General features: G+C 52.5%; 2 protein-coding genes across 2 annotated transcripts in view; both read left to right on the top strand.

Annotated features, from left to right (window-relative positions):
* Positions 1-17,131, top strand: part of FADS6 (fatty acid desaturase 6) — a 1,183,177-nt gene that overhangs the window by 816,945 nt on the left and 349,101 nt on the right. The gene's annotated exons all lie outside the window — the stretch shown is intronic.
* HID1 (HID1 domain containing) overlaps positions 1-17,131 on the top strand; it is a 994,098-nt gene that overhangs the window by 879,676 nt on the left and 97,291 nt on the right. The window lies entirely within an intron of this gene.

Genomic DNA, 17,131 nt, shown 5'->3' with positions numbered 1-17,131 from the left:
CTGCCTTGCAACTGCCACCTTAACCCGTTCCCTGCCAAGGGGCTGGTGAGAGACAGACAGACAGACAGAAACAGAGACAGAGGGAGAAAGACAGACAGAAACAGAGAGACAGAGGGAGAAAGACAGAAACAGACAGAGAGGGAGAAAGGCAGACAGACAGAAACAGAGAGAGAGAGAGAGACAGAGAAGGAGAAAGACAGACAGAAACAGTGAGAGACAGACAGAAACAGAGAAACAGAGAGGGAGAAAGACAGGCAGACAGAAACAGAGAGACAGACAGACAGACAGATAGACGAACAGAGAGACAGACAGAAACAGAGAGAGACAGAGGGAGAAAGACAGAGAGACAGAGAGGGAGAAAGACAGGCAGACAGACAGAAACAGAGAGAGACAGAGAAGGAGAAAGACAGACAGAAACAGACAGACAGAAACAGAGAGACAGTCAGACAGACAGAAACAGAGAAACAGAGAGGGAGAAAGACAGACAGAAGCAGAGAGAGAGACAGACAGAAACAGAGAGAGACAGAAACAGAGAGATAGACAGAAACAGAGAGAGACAGGGAGAAAGACAGACATACAGAAACAGAGAGACAGAGAGGGAGAAAGACAAGCAGGCAGGCAGAAACAGAGAGACAAAGAGAGACAGAGAGGACAGCAGGATTAGAACACATTCATTGAGTTCCCCCGACCCAAGTTCGATCCCTGGCACCCCATATGGCCTCCTGACCCTCACCAAGGAGTGATTCCTGAGAACAGAACCAGGAGCAAGCTCTAAACACTGCCAATGTTTTGCACCCCCAGAAACAGAAGGGGACCTACCTTCCTGCATTACGAACCCTTGAGCACTGTTATGAGTGAGCTCGAGTTTCTTTTTTCGGGAGGGGGGGGCACACCCGACAGCGGTGCTCATGAGTTACTCCTGGCTCTGTGCTCACAAATCGCTCCTGGCAGGCTCGGAGGACCATATGGGATGCAGGTAATCGAACCCAGTCCTTCTAGGGTCGGCTACATGCAAGGCAAATGACCTACCACTGTGCTATCTCTCTGACCCCAGAGCTCAAGTTTCTGGGTGTAGCCACACACACCCAGATCACAACAGGCAGATTCGGGTCCCCTCTGGAATGGTGAGCGATTGTCTATATCCTGGAGAATACCACAGAGCTGGGGTCCCAGGATGGCCGGAAGTTCTTGGGGTGCATGGGGAGAGAGGTAACCCAAGATTGTTTGGGAACTTGGCTGGGGGGGGGGGTAACTACCTGAGAGGGATTTGTCACACAAGTACTTTTGTGGAAAAGGAGAGGTACTGGGGGCAAGTGCCGGGGAGAGGGAGAGGGAGGACAGGAGCAGGAGGGAGAACTTGGAGGCGCAGGGGTCACCTTGTGGCTGGGAGGGTGGGCAGGGGGGAGGGAGATTCTGCAATTGTTGCTTTATCTGTCTTAGTACCCGCCCTGCCAGAGACCTGCGATTGGGCCCCACGCCTGGTTTTAGAAACCACCAAGCAGACAATGGTTTGAGACTTTCTCCCAGTGCAAGTGATGATTATGGATCCCAGCCCTGGATTCCAGCCTCAAGTTCCCTTTCTGTCTTTGGTGGCGAATCGGTAACTCATTCCAGATAGCCAAGAGCAGGCTGCAAAAAAATTCAAACAAACAAAAATAAATTTAAAAAAAAAATCACCAAACCCACCATAAGACTTTCTCTTTCTTCCTTTTCTTCTTTGCAGTAGTGAGGATCGAAACCCAGATTTACCACACAGAAGCGCTTTACTGCTAAACCACTGTGATGTTCAGGGTTTCCTCCTGTTACTCCTGTTACTCCTGGTGGGCTCTATGGGATGTCAGGGATAGAACCCAGGTTAGCGGCTTGCAAGGTAAACGCCCTCCCCACTGTGCTATGGCTCTGGCCCCTGCCAAGCCACTTTAAAAAAAATTTTTTTTTCTGGTTTTAGGTTTTAGACTACAACCAGCAGTGCTCAGAAATCACTGTGGGGGATTGAATCATGTTGGAGGATTGAACCTGCGTTGGCTGTGTGTAAAGCTCTCGCTCTATCTCTCTTTCCCTCTTTTCTCTCTCCCTCTTTCTCTTTCCCTCTCTCCCTCTCTCTCCCCCTTTCCTTCTCTCTCCCTTTCTCTCCTTTCTTTCCCTTTCTCCCTCTCTTTCCCTCTCATTCCCTCTCTCCCTCTCTCCCTCTTTCCCTCTCTTCTCTCCCTCTCTCCTTTCTCCTCTCCCTTTCTTTCTCTTTCTCTTTCTCTTTCTCTCTCCCCCTTTCTTCCTTTCTTTTCTCTCTCACTTCCTCTCTCCCTTTCTCTTTCCCTCTCTCCCTCCTCTCCTCTCTCCCTCCTTCTCTCCTCTCTCCCTCTTTCTCCTTCTCTCCTCTCTCCCTCTTTCTCACTCCCCTTTCTCTCCTTTTCATTTTTCCTCTCCTCTCCCTCTTTCCCTCTCTTTCTCCTCTCTCCCTTTCTCTTTCTCTTCTTTTCTCTCACTTCCTCTCTACCTCTCTTTTCCTCTCTCCCTTTCTCTTTTTCCCTCTCTCCTTCCCTCTTTCTCTTTCTCCTCTCCCTCTCTCCTTCCTCTCTTCCTCTCTCTTCTTTTCTCTCACTTCTCTCTCTTTCCCTCTCCCTTTCTCTTTTTCCCTCTTTCCTCTCTTGCTTTCTCTCTCCCTTTTTCTCCTCTCTCTCCTCTCCCTTTCTCTCTTCCTTTCTCCTCTCCCTCTCTTTCTCTTTCTCCCTTTCTCTTTTTCTCTCTCTCTCTCCCTCTCTTCTTTTCTCTTACTTCCTCTCCCCCCTCTTTTACTCTCATACTCTGTCTCTCTCACTATCTGATCTGGTCCCTTCATAACAGCTATTTGCAGAAGAGATAAGGGTTCAAAGAAAAGGGCTGGAGAAATGTGGGGGTCTTGCAGACAGTAAGGCGCCCCTGGAAGATGAAGCAAATCCTCGGTTCCAGATCCACTCTGTCAATCAAGTGAGTCACGTTTGTGACTGTGAAGGTTTCTCAGGTCCCGAAAAGAATCTCTTTGCGCCCCACCATGGACTCTTACCTGTGTCTTGGAATTTCCAAGCACCACTTACATGACTTCATAGGTGGGGGTGATGTATGGCATGTGTGTGTGGCCTTGCAGTTACAGGGGTCTTGTGGCCAAGGGGCTCCTCCTCCTGAGGAGACTCTGAAAGAGACACCCCCTCCCCACATGCACAAGAGAAAACAGATGCTTGCAGAGCACACAGAGCTCATATCTACATAGCAGATGTCTCCCATCTACATGGGGGATGCTAAGGGCTAAGAGAGAGAGAGACTTAAGAGAAGTGGCTTCCACCTCCAATTTATGCCTTTTCATCAGTTAAAACCAAAGAGGGGGTGGCGAGTCATAGGGGTTGGAGTAATAGCACAGCAGGGCGAGTGTTTGCCTTGCACGCATTCAATCTGGGTTCGATTCCCAGCATCCCATATGGCTCGCCGTGCCCACCCGGAGTGATTTCTGAGTGCAGAGCCAGGAGTAATGCCTGAGCACTACTGGGTGTGGCCCCCTAACCCTCCAAAATGGGGAATCTTGAGAGTTTCCTGAGTGCCCCTTCCAAAAGGGTTTGGCCAGGAGGCCGGAGCCATAGCACAGCAGAGTGGACACTTTCCTTGCACAAGGCCAATTCGGGTTCAATTCTCAGCATCCCATAGAGTCCCCCAACCCCACCAGGAGTAATTCCTGTGTGCAGAGTCAAGAGCCAGCCCTGAGCACCCCCAGGTGTGACCCAAAAACCAAAACCACAACCAACACATAAAAATAGGGTCTGGTCACACCCCACCACCAGGACTGCTTGGTGTCCAGCATTGGTTCAAACTGACTCTGTGTCAAGCCACCTGTCTGGAGTAGCACCGTCTGTCTGTCTTTCTGTCTGCAGAGCTAGTTTGGAGAAACTGGCTGCTTGTCACCAGCCGGCCTGTCCTCTAAAGGTTGCACCTGGCCCCAAGGCTTGGAAAAGCCCAGCACACCTGTGAGTCCTTTGCATCCAATTTTCCTAGTGGCTGCTCATTCAGAGGGAAAGTGGGGCTGCTCAGCCTGGCCTTTGGCTCATCCCTACTCCTCTTTCCAGCACCTCTTCACTCTCTGGAGAGACTCGGGGAGTGGGCCCCGCCAAGGTCATTCGGAGTGACCAGATTTTCTTCCCACAAAGCCTTTGCATTAAACCCGGATTGCATTTCAAAACACTGGGTCTGGCCGCTTGCACTTCCGGCCCTGAGTGGCCTGAAAACGGGATCCAGAAGGGCCCTGTGAGGCAAGCTGCCTGCTCCCCCTTGTCTCATGGACTGACCCCGTAGGCCGGGGTCCCCCCAGCCCCAATACAACCCGTGAAAACAATAGCTGGCAGTGTTCTGAGGATAATGATAATGACGAACAGAGGCTGTGCCAATCTCCACTGAACTGTGAGCACTGCACAGGGAGTCCTACCCAGCCAGATGGCAGTCACCTCGTCTCTTTTTCCCTTCTCTCTCTCCCTTACTCTGCCTTTCTCCCACTTTCTCCTTTCTTTTTCTTTCTTTCTTTCTTTTTTTTTTTTTTTTTTTGGTATTTTGGTCACATCAAGCAGAGTTCAGGGGTTACTACTTCACCAAGCAGGCTCCAGGTACCATATAGGATGCCAGGATTCAAACCACCGTCCTTCTGCATGCAAGGCAAACGCCTTACCATTGTGCTATCTCTTCGGCCCCCACTTTCTCCTTTCTTTTCTCTCCACCTCTCTACCATTCTTTCTCTCTCTCCTTCTGGACACTCCCTCTCACTTTCTTCTCTCTCTCTCTCTCTCTCTCTCTCTCTCTCTCTCTCTCTCTCTCTCTCTCTCTCTCTCTCTTTCCTCTTTCTTCTCTCTCTCTCCCACTTTCCCCTTCTTTCCTTTACTCTCCCTCTCTAAGAGATCACATGGTTTTATTTTTGTCTTGCCTTCGTTTTGGAGTCAATCTTGGCAGTACTTAGAACTTACTCCTAGGGACAGAGTGAAAACACAGTGGTAGGGTGTTTGCCTTGCAGGTGCTGACCCAGGAATGAACCTGGGTTTGATCCCCCCAGCATCCTATATGGTCCCTTGACCCTGCCAGGAGCGATTTCTGAACACAGAGCTTAGAGTAACCCTTGAGCGCTGCAGGGTATGCCCCCCCCCCAAAAAAAAAAAAAAGACAATCTCTCTTAACTCAGGGATCACTTCTGATGGGTCTCAGGGTGCCCTATGTGATGTCGGGAATCAAACCCAGGTCTGCTGCATATGAGGCCAGTGCCACCCCCTCTGTGTTATGGCTCCAGCCCCAGCAATAACACATTTTGTTGGCTTTTCTTTCCTTCCATCCATCGGTGTTGGCGTCACTCGTCCACTGAGGGGGCCGAACTTCTCTGTCCCCAGACAGCACTAAGTTTGGGGTTCACACCTGGCTGTGGCTTGGCGGGACACCATTGGCTGCCCAGGGATCCCACAGAGCAGCACTCCCAGGCTTGGAGCAAGAGGCAGCACCAGGCATGTGACCTCATGCTTCCAAGACCAATGTCCCCTCACCCCATTTCATGCCATCTTTCCTGAGCTGTTTCCTCCCTGGTCACAGTGAGTCATAATGTAGCAGCTGCAGGACCTTCCCCTATAACCCCACAGGTGGGCCTGGTCCTTCTAACTAGGGAACAGCAAGTAATTTGTGTTCTTTTGTTTTGTTTTGGTTGGGGGCTGCACCTGGCAGTGCTCAGGGGTTACTTCCTGGCTCTGCACTCAGGAATCACTCCTGGCAGGCTCTGGGGACTATCTGGGATGCTGAGGCTCGAACCCAGATTGGCAGCTTACAAAAGCAAATGCCCTACCTGCTGGGCTATTGCTCTGGTCCCCCAAAAACTTAGAGGCTCTAGGAATGGAGGTGAGAAGACCCAGGAGAGAACAGGACAGAGGCAAGACCGGTGTGGCTTTGGTTCCTCTTCTTTCCTCCAACTGCCTCTGATGATGGAAGGTTCTAGAACCACCCAGAGCTGCTTCTGGGACAGGAGGGTGGGAACTTTGCCCTCTGTGAGCTCTGGAATGATCCGGGTCAAATGTCTCAGTAGAGGCAGGAACAAAAGCCCAGCCTCCCCCCACTCCCTCATCACCCCCACCCCGACTTCAGGACTCTTCTATGAGGCAGCATCCTGCTCCTCCCAGGACTCGAACCCCTTTCCAGTGTAAGGACCTGACTAGGACAGGACAGTGCCCTTTGTGGCCAAGATGGTGAAGTGCAAGTTCTTCCCTGAGGTCCCACCCTCCCACCCCACGAGTGCCACCAGTCTCAGCTGGATCCGCTCCCCACCTGGCAGGTGGGGGACCCCTGGATGGATCGCAAAGGAGTTTGCATGAGACAAGGACAGGTAGCCAGGAAACCAGGGTGAGCCCTGTTGGCACTGCATGGTGTGTGTGTGTGTGTGTGTGTGTGTGTGTGTGTAACCAGAGGGACAGTATGCCCCACCCTGCCCATCCCTGTGAGAATAATGATGTGAGGTTCCGGGGGTCACCACCGCCTGCTTGCTAAGCTCTTCAAAGCCCTTCAAATAAAAGGGATCGGGTGACCGGCCGAGTGCCAGGAATATCCTCGCTACTTCACAAATATTTGCCGAGTTTAATTGAAAGGTGGCACCAGGCGACTCTGGTTCCAGAAGAGCATTGGGTCAGTCACCAGTGAGATTTAGGGCTCTGCCCTCCTCCCCTCCTCCTTCCTCAGGGTCACCTCTGTATCACCTCTCTGTCACGTCCTGGGGAGGGACCAGGCCTGGTAGTCCCTGTGAAGCCAGCCTGCAGTCCACGGGCTGTGACATTGGGGCACAGCGGGGAGGGCGTTTGCCCTGCAAGTTTAGTCCCATAGGGTCCTCAGAATACGCCTAGGAGTGATCCCTGAATGAGAAACCATGAATCAGCCCTGAGCACCACCAGGTGTGGCCCCAAAACAAACAAACAAACAAACAAAAATATAAGCAGATAAGGCAACTTTCACGAATTGGGGGGAATTCATCTAGCTCCTTCCCAGTCTCCAGGCCAACTTTGCATCCCCAGAAACAGTTTCCCGTGGGATACTGACAAGTGGACCAAAGAGAGGTGACCTCATGATGGCTCCAAGACACCCCCCCCCCCAGTTTCCTTCAAGAAAGTGAGAACACTTGCACACCAATGGGTTGACCCAGCACCCTACCACACTCACTATTCATTACTGTCTCCTGCCTCTTGACACACAGAATTCCCTGTATCCTGGGCTGTCACCCCTTCTCCTTCACCTGTTCCTCATCAGTACCCCTTGGGATCCTAGGGGACACCCAAGGCAGGTAGAGGGGGTGGAGCTCTCAGTCAAAGTGTCGTCTGGCAGCCTGTACAGGGGTGACACCTGGCAGGTGCCAGAGTGTGACTAGAGAGTCACCTCCACTGACCCAGACCCAGACCTGCTGCTGTGCCTGGAATGAGCCTCTGCATCTCCGGAGCTATCTGAGCTATGCGGGGAACCAAGCCCTATTTTTATCTGAGTTTCCTAAGGCAAGGAAACTATTGCTAGACCTGAAGCCACCGCCCAAGGTCATCCTGTCACAGAGATGGGGACACTCAGACTGGCCCCATCTGAAGCCCAAGGCCAGAGGAGTCAGAATGCAGGCAAGGAGCAATAATAGCACAGCACAGAGGGCACGGAGCCAGCCAGGTTCGATCCTCAGCATCCCATAGGGTCCCCAAGCCTGCCAGGAGTAATTTCTTTTTTTGTTTGTTTGTTTTTTGTTTTTGGGTCACACCTGGCAGCATTCAGGGGTTCCTCCTGGCTAGAAATCGTTCCTGGCAGGTTCAAGGGACCCTATGGGATGCTGGGATTCGAACCACTGTCCTTCCGCATGTTTACCTACCTTCATGCTATCTCTCCGGCCCCCAGGAGTAACTCCTGAGCATCGCTGGATATAGCCCAAAATACCCTTCCAAAAAATATTTGGGACTATCAGCAATTAACACAATTTTCTTGGGGCCAGAGTGATAGCATAAGGATAGGGTATTTGTCTGAACCTGGGTTCGATTCCTAGCATCCTATATGGTCCCCTGAGCCTGCCAGAAGTGATTTTATTTTTTTCTTTTTCTTTTTCTTTTTTTTTTTTTGGTTTTTCAGGGCCACACCCATTTGATGCTCAGGGGTTACTCCTGGCTAAGCACTCAGAGATTGTCCCTGGCTTGGGGGGACCATATGGGACGCTGGGGGATCGAACCGAGGTTGCGATCTTTCCTTGGCTAGCGCTTGCAAGGCAGACACCTTACCTCTAGCGCCACCTCGCTGGCCCCGCCAGAAGTGATTTCTGAGTACAGAGGTAGGAGTAAAACTGAGTGCTTCTGGGTGTGGCCCAAACACCAAATAAATGAATAAAGGTTAAAATAAAATAAATAAGCACAATTTGCTTTAAGATCCCTGTAGATGGGGCCGAAGAGATAGCACAGCAGCGTTTGCCTTGCAAGCAGCCGATCCAGGACCTAAGGTGGTTGGTTCGAATCCCAGTGTCCCATATGGTCCCCCGTGCCTGCCAGGAGCGATTTCTGAGCAGACAGCCAGGAGTACCCCCTGAGTGCGGCCGGGTGTGACCCCCCCCCCCAAAAAAAATTCCTGTGGACATTTGCTAATTGTTTGTGTCTCCAGTTTCTGTTCATGCAACCTGGTCAGCCTTGCTCCCTTGTTCAGCTCTTGTGGTACCTTTGCAGCCTACAATCTAGTTAGTCAACTCTGTGCAGCGTCTAAAATAGGGGAACTAGTTGGGGGTGGGGGGGGTCTCTCACACATCCTGCCTCTACTTCCTGATGCCACCTCTAATGTTCCTGTTTCCATGCAAAATGTGTGCTCCAACCATTGCGCCATCTCTCTGACCCTTCTCCTAACTTTTCTTGTTTGGGAACCATGCTTCACTGCTCAGAGCTTACTCCTGGCTTTGGACTCAAATGTTACTCCTGGCAGTGCTGGGGATCGAGTTGACAAACTGGTGACTGTCTGACCTACAATGTTATCTCTCTAGTACCCTCTCCTACTCTTTTTGGTTGTTTTTGATCCATACCCAGTGGCGCTCAGGAGTGACTACTGACTCCCTCCTGGTGGCAGCACTGTGGTAGGGTGTTTGCCTTGCACACAGCTGGCCCAGGATGGGCATGGGTTCAATCCCCAGCATCCCATATGGTCCCCCGAGCCAGGAGCGATTTCTGAGCACAAAGCCAGGAGTAACCCCTGAGCACTGCTGGGTATGCCTCATCCCCCCAAAAAAACAAACAAACAAACAAAAAGAAGTTACTCCTGGCAGGCTCAGAAGATGCTATGGGATGCCGGGGATCAAACTCAGGTCGGCTGCATGCAAGGTAAATGCCCTACTCTCTATGCTATTGCTCCAGTTCCATCACCTACTTTTTTTTTTGTTTGTTTGTTTTTGGGCCACACCCGGTGACATTCGAGGATTACTCCTGGTTATACGCTCAGAAGTCACTCCTGCCTTGAGGGACCATATGGGATGCCGGGGGATCGAACCGCGGTCCGCCTTAGGCTAGCTCTGGCAAGGCAGACACCTTACCTCTAGCGCCACCGCCCCGGCCCCTACTTTTTTTGTTTTGTTTTTTTTTATTTGGTGTTTTGAGGGGGGCACACCCATTTGATGCTCAGAGTTTACTCCTGGCTATGCACCCAGACATCGCTCCTGGCTTGGGGGGGACCATATGGGATGCCAGGATATCGAACTTAGGCTATCGCTTGCAAGGCAGACACCTTACCTCTAGTGCCACCTCTCCGGCCATCTCCTACTTTTTTTCATCTGTTGGGTCATTTAGTTGCACGTAGGGATCATGTATTACACACACACCTCTCAGATAGGGGAGAGGGCCTCTTGCACCGGAATATGTGCCCTGGAATATGAGATTCAATTGATTGAATTACCCAAACTAAACTTCTCCCACTAAGCCCCAAGCTCCCCTAGACCCAACCCCCCCCCACACACCCACTGCAGGCTGGCTCAGGGCTTGAGGGCAAGGGTGGGGGACCCAGGCAGCTGAGGGCAGCCCAGGTGATTGATTTTTAAATGTATTTAGTGCTGACTTTGTGTCTCAGCTTCCGCACCTACCCCCTTGGCATAGACCCTGCCGTCAGCACTGGGAGCCAGGGAGAAGCTTCTTCATTGAGGTGTCGAAGGGAAGGGCCATCTCACAGCACCCTGTTCTCCATTATGGCCATGTAACAGCACCCAGGACTGAAAATGACACATTAAGTCTGTACAGAGCAGGGGGTCCCACACTTGGCACCATCAACCAGCTTGCAAGTCAGAAGAGTGAGGAATATTTTTATTTGATTTGGGTTTGGGACCACCCCGGGCTGTGCTCAGAACTTAATTCATGACTCTTGCTCAGGGGTCACTCCTGGCGGTGCTCAAGGCACCCTATTTAATGCCAGGGATCAAATCCGCGCTGACTACATGTCAAGCAAGTGTCCTAGAAGCTGTGCTTTCTCTCCATCTCTAGGACACAGGCTGTTATGGAGGGCCAAGAAATGCAGTAGGAAGGGACAGAGTGGTGGCGCAGAGCGGCAAGGCATTTATGTTGCTGATGCGAGCCTAGGACAGACCGAGCGTGGTTCAATCCCCTGGTGTCCCATATGGTCCCTCAAACCAGGAGCGATTTCTTTTTTTTTTGGGGGGGGGTCATACCCAGCCATGCTCAGGGGTTATTCCTGGCTCTTGGCTCAGCAATCACTCCTGGCAGGTACGGGGGACCATATGGGATGCTGGGGATCAAACAGGTTTGTCCTGGCTCAGCCATGTGCAAGGCAAACAGGTCAGCCATGTGCAAGGCAAACACCCTACTGCTGTACTGCTATGCTATTGCTTTCTCCCCAGCACTTTTCATGCTGCTGACCCAGATTCGATCCCTGGCACTGCATAGAAACCCTGAGCATCTGCAGGAGTGATCCCTGAGCAGAGAGCCAGCAGGAAGCCCTGACAACATCTGGGTATGGCCCAAATTCCCCCCAACATGGTCTGAGTTGGATCCGCAGCATTGCATGTTCCCCTAAGCATCACCAGCAGTAACACCCCCCCCCCCCAAGACACATATACTCCAGCACAAACTGGGAGTAACCTCTGAGCACCACTATGGCCCAACTGCTTTCCCTTGCCCCCGCCCCCTCAAAGAAGCAATTTTGCATTCTTCAGATAGTCTGGGTAAAATGCAGTCTGTTCGTCCGGGAGACAGGGACCTGGCCTAAGAGTTTCTGTGGAATCAGCGTTTCTCCCGCCTGAATTCAGCCCCAGTCTGACCTAAGTGTCAAAGTCCTAAGTTCGCCTCCTAAGCGTGGCTGTGCACCTAGAAACAGAACCTGGACTGGGCCCATGGCTCGGTGGGGTGAGTTCCAGCTTTTAAGTGGGAGCCCCAGATATGATCTCTTCTGGCTCCTCAAGGTGCCCCAGCAGTCAGGTATGCCCCCCACAAAGTCAAAGGATCCCATAATCTTTAAAGAGCTCTCAAAAAAAAAAAAAAAAGAAAGAAAAGATTCAGTTATAAGGGGTCAGAGAGACAGCACAGTAGTAGGGCATTTGCTTTGCACGGGGTCGACCTGGGACGACCCAGGTTCGATTCCTGACATTCTATATGGTCCCCAGAACCTGCCAGGAGCGATTTCTGACTGCAGAGCCAGGAGTAACCCCTGAGCACTGCCAGGTGTGACCCAAAAACAAAACAGGAAAACAATAATAAACAAACAAACAAACCTCAGTCCAGCTAAGTAACCAAGAGGAGAAAATGTGATGTATCTGCCTTCTACCCCAGTCTTGCTTATTTCTGGCTGGCGAGTTTCCAAAAAGACTAAATCTTGGTCTTTGAATTGGGGGTACAGGTGGGTGAGAAGGGGCAGCGCTCGATTCCTACAGGCATTCACTGCAGCTTCTATTTCTCTCTGCCCGCTGGCCTGGATCTCAGGTCCACAACCCCGCAATGCCAGCGGGGTCTCCCCTCCCTTCCCCCAATCCCACACACACACTGAGACTACACCCGGTGGCACTCAGGGGTTATGGTCCATCTGCTCCATGGTAAGGGGCTGGAGCGATAGCACAGCAGGGCAGGGAGACTTGCCTTGCATGAGGCCAACCCGGGTGCAAGAGCCTGCATCCCACAAGGTCCCCGGAGCACTTACAGGAGTACATGTTTTGGGGGGAGCCACACTTGGCAGCACACAAGGGTTACTTTTGGCTGTGTGCTCAGAAATCGCTCCTGGCAGGCTCAGGGGACCATATGGGGTGCTGGCGATCAAACTCATGTCAGTTTGGTTCAGCCGCATGCAAGGCAAATGCCCTACCTGCTGTGCTATCACTCCGGCCCCATGACAGGAGTAATTTCTTTTTTTTTTTTTTTTTTGGATTTTGGGCCACACCCGGCGGTGCTCAGGGGTTACTCCTGGCTGTCTGCTCAGAAATAGCTCCTGGCAGGCACAGGGGACCATATGGGACACCGGGATTCAAACCAACCACCTTTGGTCCTGGATCGGCTGTTTGCAGGCAAACGCCGCTGTGCTATCTCTCCGGGCCTGACATGGACCATCTTTACAGTCCCCAGCCCACCACCCCCCAGCAAGTTCCTGACTCCCTCTACCTTTCTCTCTGCCAGCGATCAGGGCTGAGTCACCTCCAGAGCAGAAAGAACAGAGGCCATTCAGATTGGTTCTGCCCCAGGAATCATGTCTCATCTGTTCCTCCTGGGCCACCCTCAACCGTGGCCACCCCAGGGCCACCCCACGGCTGGCACTGATGCCCCTGCCTGCACCCCCTTCCTGCCCAGCTCAGCCCACAGCACTATGCCACTAAGCTGCCTAGCCTCAGCCTCACCCAAGCCTCAGGCAGAATGTTCCAGAACTGTGGTTCCCCTCCTCCACTCCCAGCCAGCCAGACACACTGGGGGGGGGGGGGGAGAAGAGCCAATCGTTGAAGTTGTTCCCTGAAGCCTCAGAGAAATGCTTAATTGCTTTCCGAGAGAATTGTCACCCATCTGGGAGTTTCTTCCTCCCCGCCTTCCACACACACACACACACACACACACCCCTGCACCCCTACTTTCCCCAGTCTTGGGAGGAACTTCACCTGGCCACCTCCCAGAGTAACTGGCTGGCTGCAAGGCAGCTTCTCTCCTCTCCAAACACACCGAGGCACCACCTCCGCTGCTGGGGGAAAAAAGAGCCCAATGTTAAGGAGAATAATTGGGCATTTCTCTGCGTGCCAGCACCGCGTGGACAGCAGATGGAGGCGGCACAGGCCAGCTGAGTCAGCCAGAGTGAACCAAGCAGGGGACAGTCCAGAGCCAGGAAGGACAGTGAGCGGGGAGATGGGGAGGCCTTCACGGACCCCTTAGTCAGCACCTTGGGTGACTGATGGCTTCAGGCTGCAGCCCAGGAAGGAGCCTGTAACTGGCAGGTTATTTAGCACCACCGGAAGCTGCCTACTCTGGCCAGACCTGGGTTCGATTCCTGGCACCACCTAGTCCCCCCTAGTACAGGCGGATGTGATCCTAGGGTTCCCCCATCCCTAGCATGGCCAGGTATGGCCCTGGAGGCTCCCAGCATGCCTGGCTGGATTACTCCCAGCATCTTCTCACTCTTGCATTGAATTGTCAGCTCATTCAGTGAGAATCATGGGGGTGGGGGGGCTGAGCCTCCAGCTTGGGAGTTCCCCTGACACCCCCCATTCAGAAAAGCAGTAACTGGGGCCGGAGAGATAGCATGGAGGTAAGATGTTTGCCTTGCATGCAAAAGGTCGGTGGTTCAAATCCCAGCATCCCATATGGTCCCCTGAACCTGCCAGGAGCGATTTCTGAGCCTAGAGTCAGGAGGAATCCCTGAGCGCTGCCCGGTGTGACCCAAAAATAAAAAAAAAACAAAAACAAAAACAAAAACAAAAACAAAAAAAACCAAAACAAACAAAAAAAAAACAAGGGGCCGGGCGGTGGCGCTAAAGGTAAGGTGCCTGCCTTGCCTGCGCTAGCCTTGGACGGACCGCGGCTCGATCCCCCGGTGTCCCATATGGTCCCCCAAGCCAGGAGCAACTTCTGAGCGCATAGCCAGGAGTAACCCCTGAGCGTCACAGGGTGTGGCCCAAAAAAAAAAAAAAAACAAGCAGTAACTGGGTTTGCACAGTGGGGAAGGCGTTTCGATGCCCACCACCCCATTAGGGTTCTTCAAGCACTTCCAGGAGTGATTCCTTTTTTTTTTTTTTTTTTGGGCCACACCCTGTGACACTCAGGGGTTACTCCTGGCTATGCGCTCAGAAGTTGCTCCTGGCTTCTTGGGGGACCATATGGGACGCCGGGGGATCGAACCGCGGTCCGTCCTAGGCTAGCGCAGGCAAGGCAGGCACCTTACCTCCAGCGCCACTGCCCGGCCCCGGAGTGATTCCTTTTATTTTTATTTTATTTTTAGGGTTTTTTCTTTTGGGGGGTGGTCACACCCAGTGGTGATCAGGGGTTATTCCTGGCTCTGCACTCAGAAATCACTCCTGGCTTAGGGGACCATATGGGAAGCCAGTATCGAACCTGCACCCGTACTGGGTAAGTCAAATGCAAGGCAAACATCCTACTGCTGTGCTACCACTCTGGCCTAGGAGTGATTCCTGATTTCAGGGTCAGTAGTAACCACTGAGTGCCACAGATGTGGCCAAAAAAGCAGGCAGTTACAGAGCCCAAGGTGCAAACATTTGAAGCATTTATTCCTGGTGCCTAGAACACAGGGCAGATGCTCTTTTTGTGTTTGTTTGTTTGTTTGTTTTGTTTTGGGGTCACACCCAGCAGTGCTCAGGGGTTCCTCCTGGCTCTACGCTCAGAAATCGCTCCTGGCAGGCTCGGGGGACCATATGAGATGCCGGGATTTGAACCACCATCCCTCTGCATGCAAGGCAAACATCCTACCTCCATGCTATCTCTCCAGTCCCAGGGCAGATGCTCTTGATGGATCCCCAGGGAGCTGGGCTCTTTCCATCTTGGGGTTCTGTTGTTCCCCAGAGTCTCCTTGTCATCTCCTTCCACAGACAGAAGAAAGAAGGTCAGGGAGAGACAACCCTATGTGGTCTTGGTGCTGAGGCCCAAGGCTCTCCTTCCTGCTCAGTCTATTAGTGGTAACCAGTCACCTGGCCATACTGGCTGCAAAGACTTCTGGGAAATGTAGTTTCTGCTTCTCAGCGACCATTCTCTGCCAGGAAAAGAAGAGCTCAGATTTCCTAGGCAGCCAACCATCCCCAGGCAGCCAACCATCCCCACCACAGGATGAAATCAAGATTTTAGGTCAGAGGATCCAGGGAGCAAGTACAATTCCTTCTAAATTTTATGGGATCTGGCTGGAAAGATAGTACAGTAGAGGGCACTTACTTTGCATGCAGCCAACTTGGGTTTATTTTATTTTATTTTTTGGTTTTTGGGGACACATCTGGCAGTGCTCCTGGCTCTGCACTCAGAAATCATTCCTGGCTCGGGGGACAAGATGGGATGCTGGTGATCGAACCTGTGTCCATCCTGGGTCAGACAAAGGCCCTACCGCTGTGCTACCACTCCAGCCCCGATTTAAATGTAATCCTTTATGATCTATGGTCTCTGAACCCACCAGAAGTGATTTCTAAGTGTAGAGCCAGGCTGACCCTTGAGCACAGATGGGTGTGGCCCCAAACCCAATATAACCTCACTCCAAAATCTGGCTCGAAGCCAGATTGGGTAGATGGCTTGCCTTGCATGCAGCCAATCAAGGCTTAATCTCCAATACATTATATGGCTCCCCAATTCCTACAAGGAGTGATCTCTGAGCACAGAGCCAGGAACAAAGCCCTGACCCACTCCAGATGTGGCTCAAACACAAATAAAAACAATAAAAAGACACAACCCTGGGGTTGGAACGATAGCATAACAGAAGGGCAGCTGACCCAGGAAGGACCATTTCTATTCCCCACAGCATCCCATATGGTCCCCCAAGCCAGGGGCCCTTTCTGAGTGCATAGCCAGGAGTAACAGGAGTTTTTTTGTTTGTTTGTTTGTGTTTTGTTTTTTTTTTGGGCCACACCCAGCGGTGCTCAGGGGTTACTCCTGGCTGTCTGCTCAGAAATAGCTCCTGGCAGGCACGGGGGAACCATATGGGACACCGGGATTCGAACCAACCACCTTTGGTCCTGGATCGGCTGCTTGCAAGGCAAACGCCGCTGTGCTATCTCTCCGGGCCCAGGAGTAACAGGAGTAACCCCTGAGTGTCACTGGGTGTGGCTCAAAAACAAACAAACGAAAAGACAGAACCCCACTTGGCCCTACCCAGTGATAGGGTAACCAAGTGGTGCGATCCAGCTCTTGTCATGGAACAGAGAAGAAAGGCCCCACCCCACCCCCAAATCTCTTTTGGTCAAAGCCTCTTGGGAACTGGAGCCCCCACCCCCACCCCCCCAAGGAGAAGCTGACAATGAACTGAGTGAATCCTCCAGAGATAGAGACGGGCTGGCCCTGAGACTGTCCAGCTACCAGCGTCTCTAGGCCTCTCCTGCCTGCAGGGAGCCCCAGAATTTTCCAGGCTCCTGCCCACCCTCACACCCCTGCAGGGCAGGGCAGGCCTGGGCATGGCACACGCAGCCCTTGGCAGCATCCCTGGCATTCCCTGGCCCTCCTCCTGGCCACACAGATGGTGCCCAGGCCCAAGCCGCCACTTTGGGCCTGCTCCCTGCAAATGACCTGCCATGTGGCCCAAAGAGTAAGCCCGCCACCCCCACCCCCCAAACCTCCTGTAGTCCTGGCAGCCCCCACCTCTGCTCCTCATTCCCTTCTCCTGCTGTCCGCCGGCTCCCCCACGGGCTGCACTGACCATGCTTCTAGAATGTTCTGCTCCTAGTGCTTGCTCTTTTGCACAAAAGAGCCAAGTCTGGGGTTCTGCCTTCGAGTTACTCAGGAAGGCAAGTAACCCCTGAATATCCAAACATTCCTTTCCTGCCAGGTGGGCCCAAGAGTCAGAAGGCTCACCCCACTTGTTGTGAAGCTCCGGGGCACCCCTCCTGTCTCTGGAAATAAACAGCCTCATCGAAAACCTGTGTAGGTCAGTCTCTCTGTTAGGGTCCCCAGGAGGTAGATAGAGGCTTGTCACCCCTTTTGTGAGGGGTGGT

The sequence above is a fragment of the Suncus etruscus genome, chromosome 1 (genome assembly GCF_024139225.1).
Source record: "Suncus etruscus isolate mSunEtr1 chromosome 1, mSunEtr1.pri.cur, whole genome shotgun sequence".
NCBI lineage: Eukaryota > Metazoa > Chordata > Mammalia > Eulipotyphla > Soricidae > Suncus > Suncus etruscus.
The sequence above is the reverse complement of the archived record's forward strand: the minus strand, read 5'-3'. Positions and strand labels throughout refer to the sequence as shown.